A 12,373-nucleotide genomic window follows, 5' to 3' on the forward strand; every position below is an offset into this window, starting at 1 on the left:
CAGGTGATACTAGTACAGGCTAAAATTTGAAGACCACTGCTCTAGGGAATGGAGAAGCAGCAGAAGGTATTGAAATTTTGACAAAGGATGAATGAGGAAAATCTGTCTAGTATTCCATGTGGCTACCATGTCTTCTGCATGACCACGGCTACAGTGCCTCCCCCACTCAGCCATTAGGTGTTCCTAGGACCCCAGGGCTGACATGGACAATTCAGCCCCTTGGTTTTCTGTTTCCTCAGTCTCTGACCCCTGTGGTTTCCACCTGGGTCCAAACTCAAGGTGTATTATCTGACAGACTTCCTTTTTGACCAAACTTTAGTCAGGCTTCTCTGAGCCCTCTTCCCTACTAGTCCTCTACCTTGGCCTGTCTTTAGCAAAAATCCCGTTCTTTATGTTTCCCTGGAATCACTCCAAGATATTAGAAGTGATTAAGGTGCACAAGAGTGTGTTTGACACTCTCATTGAGTAAAAAGTGGGTTAATGCTATATGCATGCACTTGTCCTTGGAAGGAAACACAAAAATGAGTATGTGCGTCTGTAAGGCTGTAAGGCTCCCTCTCTGGGAGGTGGAGATGAGGTGGGAGACTGGGAAGCAGGGAGCAGGGGCACGGTGGTGAGGGGTAAGGAGGGTCTGTTTGATGCTTTTTCAGGTTTGGGACTTGCCAAAATGTTACATATACAACATAAAATCTTTTTACAGAAAGAAAAGTCTATCCTTTTGGACTACAAGTCTTGACCAAAGATCTGAAAAATGAGGGGAATATGGGGAAAGTTTTTTTTTTTAACTGAACCTTAATTTATTATGGTAAAGATAAAGTTCTTCCCTGAACACGTCTCTGCCAAATTATCAACTCCCAAAAAAGCGACTGGAAGGGCTCTCTCCCCTTTATGGAAAGGTCTGTAGAAAAATGATTGGCAGGGGTGAGATTTGAATCTCTGTATCCCGAGAGACTAGCGCCCTCCCCCAACGCTTTGGATCGCTTAGGCAATTTACCTCTATGTACATGGGGAAAAAAAGCAAATTACTTTACAGCTATTTCTAATGCTCAGAAGACATATAAGGAAAGTAAATTCAGTGTGAACTTCGTGTATATTACCTTCTCCACTCCCTTTCAACAGACACTCGTCGGGAACTTCACGTCCTTCAAGCAGGCAAAATTAGAGTTAAAATTGTATGCTCAGACTACTCCTAGATTCCCACGCACCAAATATCAGGTGCTCCATCCTCCCTGATTCTCTGCGCTGTAATGAATCTTCCCAGCTACCGAGAAAGAGCAAAATTTGGTTTCGGGTGGTCGCCCCTCTGTCCGTCCAACCCGGACCCAGCACCCCCGAGTTTCGCCTCTGGTGCGGTCTCTCATGAGAACGACGAGGTAGACAGAATAAATCCATTAGAGTCTAGAAAAATCAACCATTCAGAAAACGTTTGAAAATCACCATGGCCGACCTGGCTTTGGAACTGTGACGACCCTGAGATGAGTCTCAGATTTGCCGGCCGAGTTTAGGCGTCGGCGGAGAGAAGTTATATTTCTTGTCCGCAACTGGAAAGCAGACGAACTCCCCTCCCCACTCACTGCCCCCGCATCCCTAACCACCTGGACTTCGAGCCCCGACCTTTTAATAAAGACCCTGTTGTAAAAGACTATGGAAAGAAACATCTGTGCGATAGACCCACATTTTTGCTGAATATGTTTTTATGGCCTGAATTCCCAAAGTTCAGGGCTGGGATGCGTGATGCGCGTCTTCGTACCCACCCGGGTCCTGCGGGTTCTGACCCTGCGAACGCAGTCTGAACTGGTCCTCGGGTCTCCCCTCTCCCGTCCCGGCCTCCCTGTCCGCATCACCTCAGTGATCCCAGTTCCCGCCTGTCCTGGGGCGGGGCGGGGCGGGGCGGGAACTGGGACTCATCCCGACTCCCACGGCCCTTCCCCCACCCACGCGGGGCCTTCTGGGGGCGCGCAGCCGCGAAGTGGTCCAGAGCCCTCCAGCTTTGCTCTCTGCTCGTCCCCGAGGGGATGCGACTGGGAGCTGCGGGGAAGGTGGGTCACCGTGGGGTGCAGGGACCGAGTTAGAGGGGAGAAGGCGTTACCTCTTCTACGAACTGATTTTCAGAAGTACCTGAGTGTGAAAACCTAGTCCGAGAGGAACAGAGGAGGACAAAAATTGGGGGGAACTGAAGTAAACAGCCTTTTTCCTGGTTGGATTTTTTCAGATGCTCACCAAATTTCCTGAGGCGGAAGCTGCAGAGGTTCCTGGCTCCCTGTCCGCACTCCCACCTCCACACCCCTCCTGAGAGGCTCCAGGTGGAAGGTTGTTACAACAGATCTTGACCGTGCTCTTGAGAATGACAGCACGGGATTTGGAGGGAAACTAAACGGGCTGACACCTGTAGTTGAAGGAAGATGGCCTTAACGCCCAGCCTCCTCGGCTCCACCCGAGAGATGCACGTTCCTCCTCTCACCAATCCCGCACCTTCAGGTACCTCAAATGACTTACTTTGTCACATATGGCCAGTTATTTCATGCAAATCCTTGAAGGTTTTTTAAAAATTACATATAGTTTTTAAAAGGCATATTTCCTTGTAAAAATCTTTACCACTTATTTCCTAGCCTCGACTTTCTGTAACGCTTTTCCTTGGGATAACAGAAAAATCCTTTGTCTAACGCTACACCTACCTATTACTTTTCCTTTCGTATTTTTCTGTCTCTAGCGCGTTCTGAGGAAGTGAAGCATCTCCCTGGAGTTGGCATATTTTCTAAAGGCAACAGATTAACACTAGACAGTGTAAGGTCATTTTTTTCACCCAATCGAAGTAAAATGGGGTAGATTCGGCTGTCCCCTCACCTTTCAGGTGGCTCTATGGCTTAGTTGGTTAAAGCGCCTGTCTCGTAAACAGGAGATCCTGGGTTCGACTCCCAGTAGGGCCTTGCTTTTTACCCAGAAGTCAGCTCTTCCTGAAAATTTATTTTATATTGGCGAGTTAATTGTGTCTTCCTACTAATCCCCCACAAATTCTCACCAAACTTACAGCGCTAGAACTCAATCAGATACATTACAAGTTATTCGACTGCAATTTGCTCAGATTCCTTACTTCTGAAGAGAAGTAGATCCTTAGGGAGATGACAATTCAAATGCAAACCACCTCCAAAGAATACTGCATGTGACTTTACCTCAATCACTTTTCAAATAGGTTTTGCATTGAACTGTGGTAAAGTGTTTCTGAGCGCCTACAATGTGTTACAGTTTAAAGTACCCAAACAGGAAGATATGTATAATCTCTCTAGAGTCTAACAATCTCCAGCTCTAAAATTGATTTCATTAAATAAGGTAAATTAATGAACAATGAATCCACTACTAGCTATAAAGGAAAATTAGGATGTTTGCAGGGGCATGCTTGCCATTTTGAACAGTATATTCCCATGTTACTTCTCTTAAGGAAAACACTAGAGTACTTCAGGAATGATGATCAACTGGAAGGAAAAATGTCCTAAACACAAACATTCTATAGCTAGGACAAAGTTGCTGTGAGAAAAGAGCAAGTTGGACAATTCTGCCAGATATCTAAAGCAATTGAGTTTCAGCCCTAAAGATTTATGGAACTTCTGTGTCTTTTTGTCTCCCATTAATTCATCAATTAATTCAACAGCGTAAACTGCTGGTCTTTTATGTACCAGGCGTATTTCTGTCTTTCTTCTTTCTTTCTTTCCTTTTATTTTCAGTTACATTTTTTCCCCCATGTTATGGGAACTTTGAAGATCTACTCTCTTAGCAACTTTTAAATATGCAATTCAGTATCATTAACTATAGTCACCAACCTGTGCATTACAACTTCAGGACTTATTTATCTCATAAGTGGAAGTTTGTACCTTTAACCACCTTCACTCATTTTGCCCGCCACCCCCAATCCCTGCCTCTGGTAACCACCCCAGGCATATTTCTAAGGGCAGGAAATACAGCAGCGAACAAAGCTAACAAAAAGCACTACTCTTATGTATCTTACATTCTGGTGGGGGGGTGACACGGAAAATAAAGAAATGAGTGTGTAAAATAAGTAAGCATATAAGATACTGATGAAGTCTGCAGAGAAAAATAAAGCAATGAAAGAATATGGGGAGAGTATAGGGTGGAGGTATAGTAACCAAAGAGTGTCATCCTGTCCTTTGGTAAAATCACTGGCAAATGTTAAAAAATTATTTTTTAACTTTTTAATGAGAAATAGTTACCAAGTGGCTACTATTATTACTCTAAGAACCATGAGTAGCAATATTGAATAATCAGAAAACTGACTCCCAACAATGCCTGGATCTCACCTCCATTCATTTTGATTAGGGCTTTATTGAACTAGTTCACACTGCCTGTATTCAAACCTCAGCTGCTCCACTTACTAGCTAAGGGACCTCTGGCAACTTGCTTTATCTCAATGGTCATCACTGTGCTCCTGTGTGAAATGGAAATAGTAATAGGACTACCTAATAGAGTTAATGGGAGGACTTGAGGAGTAAATACACATAAAATATTTTAGAAGGATATCTAGCACATAAATAAGCAATCAATAAAGTAAAAATTGTGCCCAGAATTGATTATACACAGAGCCTCACTCATTCCAAATTTAGGTGATGATATTTGCAATTTTTGAACTGACGAAATTTAGATGTGTTGATGCTGAAAATGAGTTAAGACTTGGGGGGAACTTGGAATGGGGTTAATATTTTTCCATGTGGGATGGGTGTGAATCTTTGGGGACCAGCAGGTAGACTAAGATGTCCTTTTCCTAATCTCTAAAACTTGTGAATATGCTATCTTGCAAGGCAAAAGGGATGTGATTAAGTTAAGAATCTCAAGATAGGGAGATTATCTTGGATATTTGGATTGGTTCAATGTAATCATAAGGTCCTTATAAGAGGGTGGTAGGAGGGTCAGAGTAAGAGAAGGAGATGAGACAACAGAAGCAGAGGTCAGAGTGATGTGAACATGAGCCAGGGAATAGGGGCATCATCTACAAGCTGGAAAAAAGCAATGATTTCTCTTCAGGGCCTCTAGAAAGAAGGCAGCTCTGCCACACCTTGATTTTAGCCCCTTAAGGTCCATTTCAGACTTCTGACCTCCAGAACTGATAAATAATAAATTTTGCTATTTTAAGGTGGTAAGTTTTTGCTAATTTTCTAGGGCAGCAAATAGTTAATACAGATTTATGGTATGGGTGTGCACTGTAGTCAACGTATTGAAAAACTGTCTTGCTGCCAAAGGAAACTGGTACCAAAGAAACCTGCTGAATTTCTTAAAGGACTACAGCCCCAAGTATAATCACATCAGATTGACTGACTGGGAGTTAGTCCTAGTACCTACATTTCACACCGCAGAGCTCGATTAATGGGATAATTTTGTTTACTACCCTGTTTCTTTCTCAAACGAGAGTGTGTAGGAGTGACAAAACTCTTTTGCCTTCTCTGAGGCTCGAACTCAGGACCTTCAGATTATGAGACTGACGCGCTGCCTACTGCGCTAAGAAGGCACTGGCTTGTCTTATTTTCATTGGAACTATCGATTCTCTTTCATGTTTATACGGACTTTCTAGGAAGTTATATTTTTTGAATAGAGTGAAAAATAAGAGTATGTGCTAGGGCATATGTTTACCGTTGCTCCGAGTATGTCACAATGATTGACCAAAAGTATTTCAGGATTTTATCCTTGATTAAATATGCCACATGGTGAATTTTTTTTCATTATGCCTTAAACACCACTTACTGCTGGGGGACATTAGACTTCATTAGATTTCACACTGCCCCATTCACAACATGTGTAGAAAGTGACATACAGATACGAGGGGCCTGAGCTGGGTCCACAGGCGTGAAGATTTCCAGACTGCAACAATGAAGGACACACAAAAATGTTTAGCTCTGCTGAGGGCGAAGCTGCTGTCTCCTTATCTAGCTCTGGAACTTCCTTGCCTGCCAATGTTCCTCTTACAATCGATGTCTTTGATCACGACCATGACCATGACCTGAAGGCCCTTCTCTTCTGGCTAGAAGTCCAGAATAATGTAAACAGAGGTGAGATAAGGTGGAAGAGATGAGGTGAGATGATTGAGAATGGAGAAAGAATATACTGGATTTCAATCCGGCAAAGTAGAAACGGTCCCAAAATGGAAACTGTAGGACTGAAGTATAAATCTTGTATGTGCCATCTATTAAGTCAGGAAAAATAATTCACTTGGTTTTCTTGGGAATATGTCAATTTTAAAAATTCATTATCTGTAAAATGGGATAATATTTCACAGTATTATTTAAAAGACTGAACACTTGACACACACAAAAATGTTGTTCAATGAATACTAGTAAGTGATACAAATGATGATAGCAAGCTGTATTAAGTGCTTATTATGGGCGAGGTACTCTTTTAAGCAATTTATATGTATCTTACATGTATTGACCATCTATCTATCTATCTATCTATCTACCTATCTATCTATCTACCTATCTATCACTTTAGGCAAGTCTTATTATTGTCTCCAGTTTACATATGAGAAAAGTAAGACCCAATAAGTTTAAGTGACTTGCCAGTGGGCTTGTGGCTATGCAGTCGATGTGAAACAGTGGCACTAGGGCTCACTTAAACGGTGCAGCATATAATGGATCAGGCCGGTCAGCGAGAGGGTGAGCCGGGAAAAAAGACCAAGGGACTCGCCCAGTTCGCGTTGGTGGGGTTGGAGCAGGTAGAATGCGTCCTCTCTGGGCCTGGAGAGGATAAGACGCCCCGCACCAAAAGCAAACTAATTCCCTTCCTGAACTTTGTAAATTAAGACCATGATCACATTCAGCAAAAAGTAGGTCTGCTTGCGCAGTTGTTTCCTTCAATGAGAAATCACACACAGACATACAAACCCTGACTCAAGTTCCGAGTGAGTGGGAAGGGGAGCTTCCTTTTTCTAGATGAGGACATTAAAAGTAACTTCCCGCTGCTGACCCCCAAACGCAGTTGACAAATTGGAGACTCCTGATCTCTGCGTCCTCAGAGTTCGGTGCTGCATCGGCGGTGATGATTTCTAATCATTTTTTGTAACTACTGATTTTCTTCGTTTGAAGGATATTATGCATTGGCTGCTTCTCCCTTTACTTTCGAGTATCACAAACATAGTATAGGAGGCAAAAATGTGTCTCCCGAAGTAGGAATCTATTTGCAGATTTTATTGGTAGTGGGATGACAGTTGTCTGGGGCGGGGCGGGGGGTGTGCTGGTGGTGGTGGCAAATGCTCTAGAAAAAAAAACACGCAAGAGAACAGACTTGTGTCTTTTAAAGTGTTAAGGAGAGCTTTAAAGTGTTTGCTCGTGTGGTAGCGTGGCCGAGCGGTCTAAGGCGCTGGATTAAGGCTCCAGTCTCTTCGGGGGCGTGGGTTCGAATCCCACCGCTGCCAGCCTTGTTATCAAACCTGCTTCTTTGAAGAAATTGCTTGAGGTTAGGAAAACATTTTCTTCCAACTTCAGGGGTAATTAAGGGAAAAACAAAAAAAGTCTGACTGCCAATTGTTTGTATCAAAGAACACGATTTAGTATCTAGGGAATTCTTTTGAATGTTTTTTAAATGTTCGTAAAGAAATAAGTAAAACTTCCACATGGTTCAAAATTACTAAAATAGATATACAGTAAAAGTCTACCCTCATCCCACTTCATTTCCCCCCAGCACTCGTTTCTGGGTCCTCACGCAAACATGTCAGAGCCTGGAGTTACCTTAAAGGTATACTTTTTGCATGCAAGCCAGGAGAAGTCTATTATTTTCCTCACATTTTGCACTTTTCAGACCTATTCTACTGCATCTTGCCTTTATTACTTCTCGTATTTTGCCGTGGTTTTCATATCAACATAGAAAGAGCTTATTTTCTTTTTCTTTTGTCTCAAAAGTATTCCATGTTATGGATATATCTTAAATTTAACCAGCCACATTTAACAATATAAACAATGTTGAAATAAATAATATCTGCATTTCATAAGGGTGTGTACTAGAGAACTTTCTAAAAGTGCAATTGCTAAATCAAATCATATGTGTGATGGTAATTTCAGTGGTTCCTGTCTTAGTCTTCCCTAAATGTTACTAATTTATCCTCTTATAGAGCCAAGGAAGGGCCTGTTTCCTTGACACCCTGGCCAGCACAGAGCATTCCTGTGACAATGAGAATTAACAGCCATTTAGTTCTTACTAAGCCCCAGATATTGTTATAGTTCTTCACATTGTCATATTATATTCTCAGTAATATATAAGAAAGTTCATATTATTATTCCCATTTTACAGAGAAATAAACTGAAGTTATAACCAGTTAATCTCTTGCTTGTGGGTGGAGGAATCAATATGTTAATACTGTAGGGTAGACTAAAAAATGATCTTCCAAAAGATATCTCCATCCTAATTCCTGGAAGCTGGAAGCTGTAAATATTACCTTATACGGCCAAAAAAAAAAACCCACCAAAAAACAAAAGGTGGAGTCTTTGTAGAAGAGATTAAGTTAAGGATCTCAAAATGGGGACTTTATCCTTCATTATCCAGGTGGAGCTTAAATGCCATTGCAAGTGTCCTAGAGAGGCATAGGGAGAGTACAGAGACAGAACAGGAGAAGACAATGTGAATACAGAGGCAAAGATAGGAGTAATGCAACTACAAAGCAAGGAAGGCTGGCTGCCACCAGAAGCTGGAAGAGGCAAGGACAGATTCTTCCCTACAGCCTCAACAGGGAGTATGACCCTGTCAACACCTTGATTTCTGCCCAGTGATACTGACTTTTTGGACTTCTGGCCTCTAGAACTGTGGGAAAATAAATTTCTGTTGTTTGAAGCCACTGAGCTCTGGTAATTTGTTACAGAAGCCACAGGAAACTCATACAATGTCTTCAAGTGCTAATAGGCAACGCTACCACAAACAATTTTTGTTTGTTTGTTTACCAGTCTGTTAGGTAGAAAATATTATTTCATTGTAGTTCTGTAGTTTGGATGTCTCTGAGAAACTCACGAATTGGAAAGAGGAAAGGACTGGATTAGGAGAGTTTCCCACACCCTTAGGTTCTTGCCCTCGGTGAAAGAACTCTTCTCACCTAAACTAATTCCCTGAAGTGTGAATTTTCTGTTAGCTTTTAAGGAAGAGCTTGTTTACTGGGGTTCCACTTGCCGACCTGAGGGGGCTGGGATGTGGCGGTGGGATTTGAACCCATGTTTCTAAAGAAATTAGAGACTTAATGCTGCATCCTAGAAGGCTCCCACACTACCTCCAAACGTTTTAATCAAACGTTTTTCTCATTTCCAAAAAATATTAAGGAAGTTCTGTGCTTTCTTTGTACAAAATAGGAGCTTCGATTCCTACCCCTGGGACTATCAGAGGCGCATCTTGCGAGCGTCACCTGCTTTATCCTACCACGATCCCCCCAGTCAGCTCCCCGTAAAGCCTTCTGGGCGTTCAGGTGGCCCGCAGTCGCGATCAGGGGACCGCCCTCAGACCTAGCTCTCTGCTCATCCCCACGGGGGATGCGACAGGGGGGGAAAGAGCGAGTCATCGCGGGGTGAAGGAACCGGATTATAAGGAAGAAGGTGTCGCCCTCTTTGCGAGCTGACGACCTATTGCACTGGAAATCAGGCGCTTGGTGGGCAGGGAGTGGTCAACGGGTGGTTCTCTGGAACCGTAAGGCTCTTCACCTAAGGAGGATTGTACCTGGATCCAGGGAACACCTTGTGGCCAGCAGGGGACCATTCTGCCTCTCCCCGTCCCCCACTCCAAGGGGCTCTACCCCTGTGGTTTTCTGATCGGAGTCTTTACAGCGACCTTGACATTGGTGTTTTAGGATTTTGAGAGCGATGTGACTAACTGTGTAGCTGAACTCTACACTCCCAGCCCCCTCTTCTCCGCTCCCTATTCTTCCCCTCCAAGTCACTGCTTGCTAAGTGCAAGTGACGTGTAGGGACACTAGGTGCCCTAGCCCGGCTGTCTAAGAGTCTTCTAGTGGAGTTCCATTTTTAGAGTTTCTCACTTAGTTTATTGGAATGAAGAATCTTAGTTACAGAAGACGAGGTGCAGTAACAGCAAATTTTGCTTTTAGAAGACTTTATCCTAATTGGAAAAAGTGAGTAGCCTCGACTTTTACTGATGGTTATATCCTTCGACTAAATGAAGTGCTATCGGTCCCAACATTCAAGCTGCCCAAACTTTTTCCACTTGTATTAGCTCTGCAGCGCATCTAAGTAAGCAAAACGTCTTCTTGGAGTTTGTCTCTTTTCTCACAATAAGCTGCACTGAATCACAAAAACTATGTCAGGAATATTTAATCTCACAGTAAGGACAGATCTAGAACAAAGTCAGGCTCATGTGTGGGCTCCATGGCTTAGTTGGTTAAAGCACCTGTCTTGTAAACAGGCGATCCTGGGTTCGAGTCCCAGTGGGGCCTTGGCTTTTGCCCTCTCCCTAAGAAGCCAAATTCTTCAGTAAACCCTCATTACTACTAATTCTCCACCGTACTCAGTATTACTGTGAATTCTGATCCACTCATTCAAAAGCAGCTGTGACTACAAAAATTCTCACTCCTAAGGAAAAGGTGGTGGGTCTCTTTATGGAAACAGAAAGAAAATGACCTTCTGTTTTTCATCTTTGCTGAAGTTCCCTGTCCTCTATTTTTTAATTGGGGGAGGGGGCAACAAAACTGTACCAACTCTTAATGCTTTTTTCTGAATTCCCATGTAATTTATTAGTGATTCTAGGAAACTCAGCATTATGTTATCTCTTTTATATATGATTTTCCAAATATTACTAAATTATAATAACAGTAATTTACATTTGCTTATACGCCCTCAGTCTTCAAGGAAGGGCTTTAGTCCCAAAGGGAATACATATATTGACCCCACTAAAAACTGAACTTTAATTCTGCAATTTAAAAAATGGAATGATCCTATAATGCAATGATTCCCAAGCTTAGTAGACATTTAAATCACCTAGGGAACTAGTTAAAACACAGTTTCTTGGGACTCATCCCCAGAGGTTTTAATTCTATTTTGGTGAAAGGCCCAGAAATGTGTGTTTTTAACAAGCACTCCAAGTGATTTTGAAGCAAGTGAATCACATTTGCAAAAATCCTGCTTAAAATATTACACACAAAGCAGAACTGAAAGTGAGGTCCAGCTATGCTATTAGCACGTTTGTACTAATTCATGAACATCTACTTACCCTCTTTATCATCTAGTTAGCATTATTGGAAGTCTACTACATTCCAAGAGTTTCCAGACATGCTGTCATTTAATCAGCCCAACAATCCTGTCAAATATGTGTTATGATCAGCTCTTTGAAGATGAGGAAATAGGTTCAATAATATTCACAGTAACAGAGTAAGTGAGAAAGTTCAATTTCAAACTCAGGTCTGTCTGATTCTGGAATCCATGCTTTTCTCATTATATCTGTCTTCTATTTGATTAGAGTCAAGAATGAAGTTTTTGGCCACAGAGCTAAATAAAATTAAGCAACTTAGACTGATCTCAAACCTTAGTCCTAAGGGTTAGGGATCCTGAGATAACTGTCTTTTTTCTGCTAGAAGATAATCAGTCCAGTGAACAGCTGCTTAACTCATTTAACTTAGGGAGGAGGAAAATATAAAATAAAACCTCAGAAATCTATGTAGGAGGTTCTCCACAAAAAAATGAGCAGGCCATATAACTAACAAACTGAAATAATCTTCTTCATCTCCTAGGCTCTGTTTGGTTGGTTGGTTGTGATTTTTTGTTTTGTTTTGTTTTTTTGCCTTGGACATGCTGTCTTCATGCCCTGATTCTTTAGATTTAAACACAGTGTATTAGCTAGGGCTGCCATAAAATATCACAGACTCAGTGGCTGAAATAACAGAAGTTTATTTTCTCATAGTTCTGGAACTAGAAGTCCAAAATCAAGGTGCCATCAGACTTGGTTTCTGGTGAGACCTCTCTTCGTGCCTTGTAGAAGGCCCCCTCTGACTGTGTCCTCACATGGCTTTCCTCTGTACGTGCAAGGGAAGAATGGGAGTGAGAGCGAGGGCAGAAGGTAGCTCTGGTGTCTCTTCCTCTTCTTATAAGGACACCAGTCTTATTGGATTAGGGCCCCACCCTTATGACCTCATTTAACCATAAATTACCTCCTTAGAGGCCCTGTCTCAAAATGTAGTCACATTAGGGGTTAGGGCTTCCAAATATGAATTTTGGAAGAACACATCCAGTCTATAACAAGTAGGAAGAGGGAGGACTGTATGGCCTAGCTCTGAGTAACAACTCAGTCATGACAGCATCTAATAACTTTGGAAGTTCAGCCTGAAAAGGGAGTTTTTGGATGTGAAGAAAGTGTTGAGATAAAAGTTTTGTCAGACACTTTGTATCAGGTAATAAGA

General features: G+C 42.2%; 4 non-coding genes across 4 annotated transcripts; 3 read left to right on the plus strand and 1 right to left on the minus strand.

The window, feature by feature from the left end:
- Positions 1–2,853: 2,853 nt before the first annotated feature.
- TRNAT-CGU (transfer RNA threonine (anticodon CGU)) lies at positions 2,854–2,927 on the plus strand. The gene has a single exon. It is a non-coding gene; the product is annotated as a tRNA-Thr (tRNA).
- Positions 2,928–5,439: 2,512 nt separating this feature from the next.
- Positions 5,440–5,512, minus strand: TRNAM-CAU (transfer RNA methionine (anticodon CAU)). The gene has a single exon. It is a non-coding gene; the product is annotated as a tRNA-Met (tRNA).
- A 1,817-nt stretch (positions 5,513–7,329) lies between these two features.
- TRNAL-AAG (transfer RNA leucine (anticodon AAG)) lies at positions 7,330–7,411 on the plus strand. Its single transcript has one exon. It is a non-coding gene; the product is annotated as a tRNA-Leu (tRNA).
- Positions 7,412–10,343: 2,932 nt separating this feature from the next.
- TRNAT-UGU (transfer RNA threonine (anticodon UGU)) lies at positions 10,344–10,417 on the plus strand. Its single transcript has one exon. It is a non-coding gene; the product is annotated as a tRNA-Thr (tRNA).
- Positions 10,418–12,373: the final 1,956 nt, after the last annotated feature.

The sequence above is a fragment of the Lagenorhynchus albirostris genome, chromosome 10, assembly GCF_949774975.1.
Source record: "Lagenorhynchus albirostris chromosome 10, mLagAlb1.1, whole genome shotgun sequence".
NCBI lineage: Eukaryota > Metazoa > Chordata > Mammalia > Artiodactyla > Delphinidae > Lagenorhynchus > Lagenorhynchus albirostris.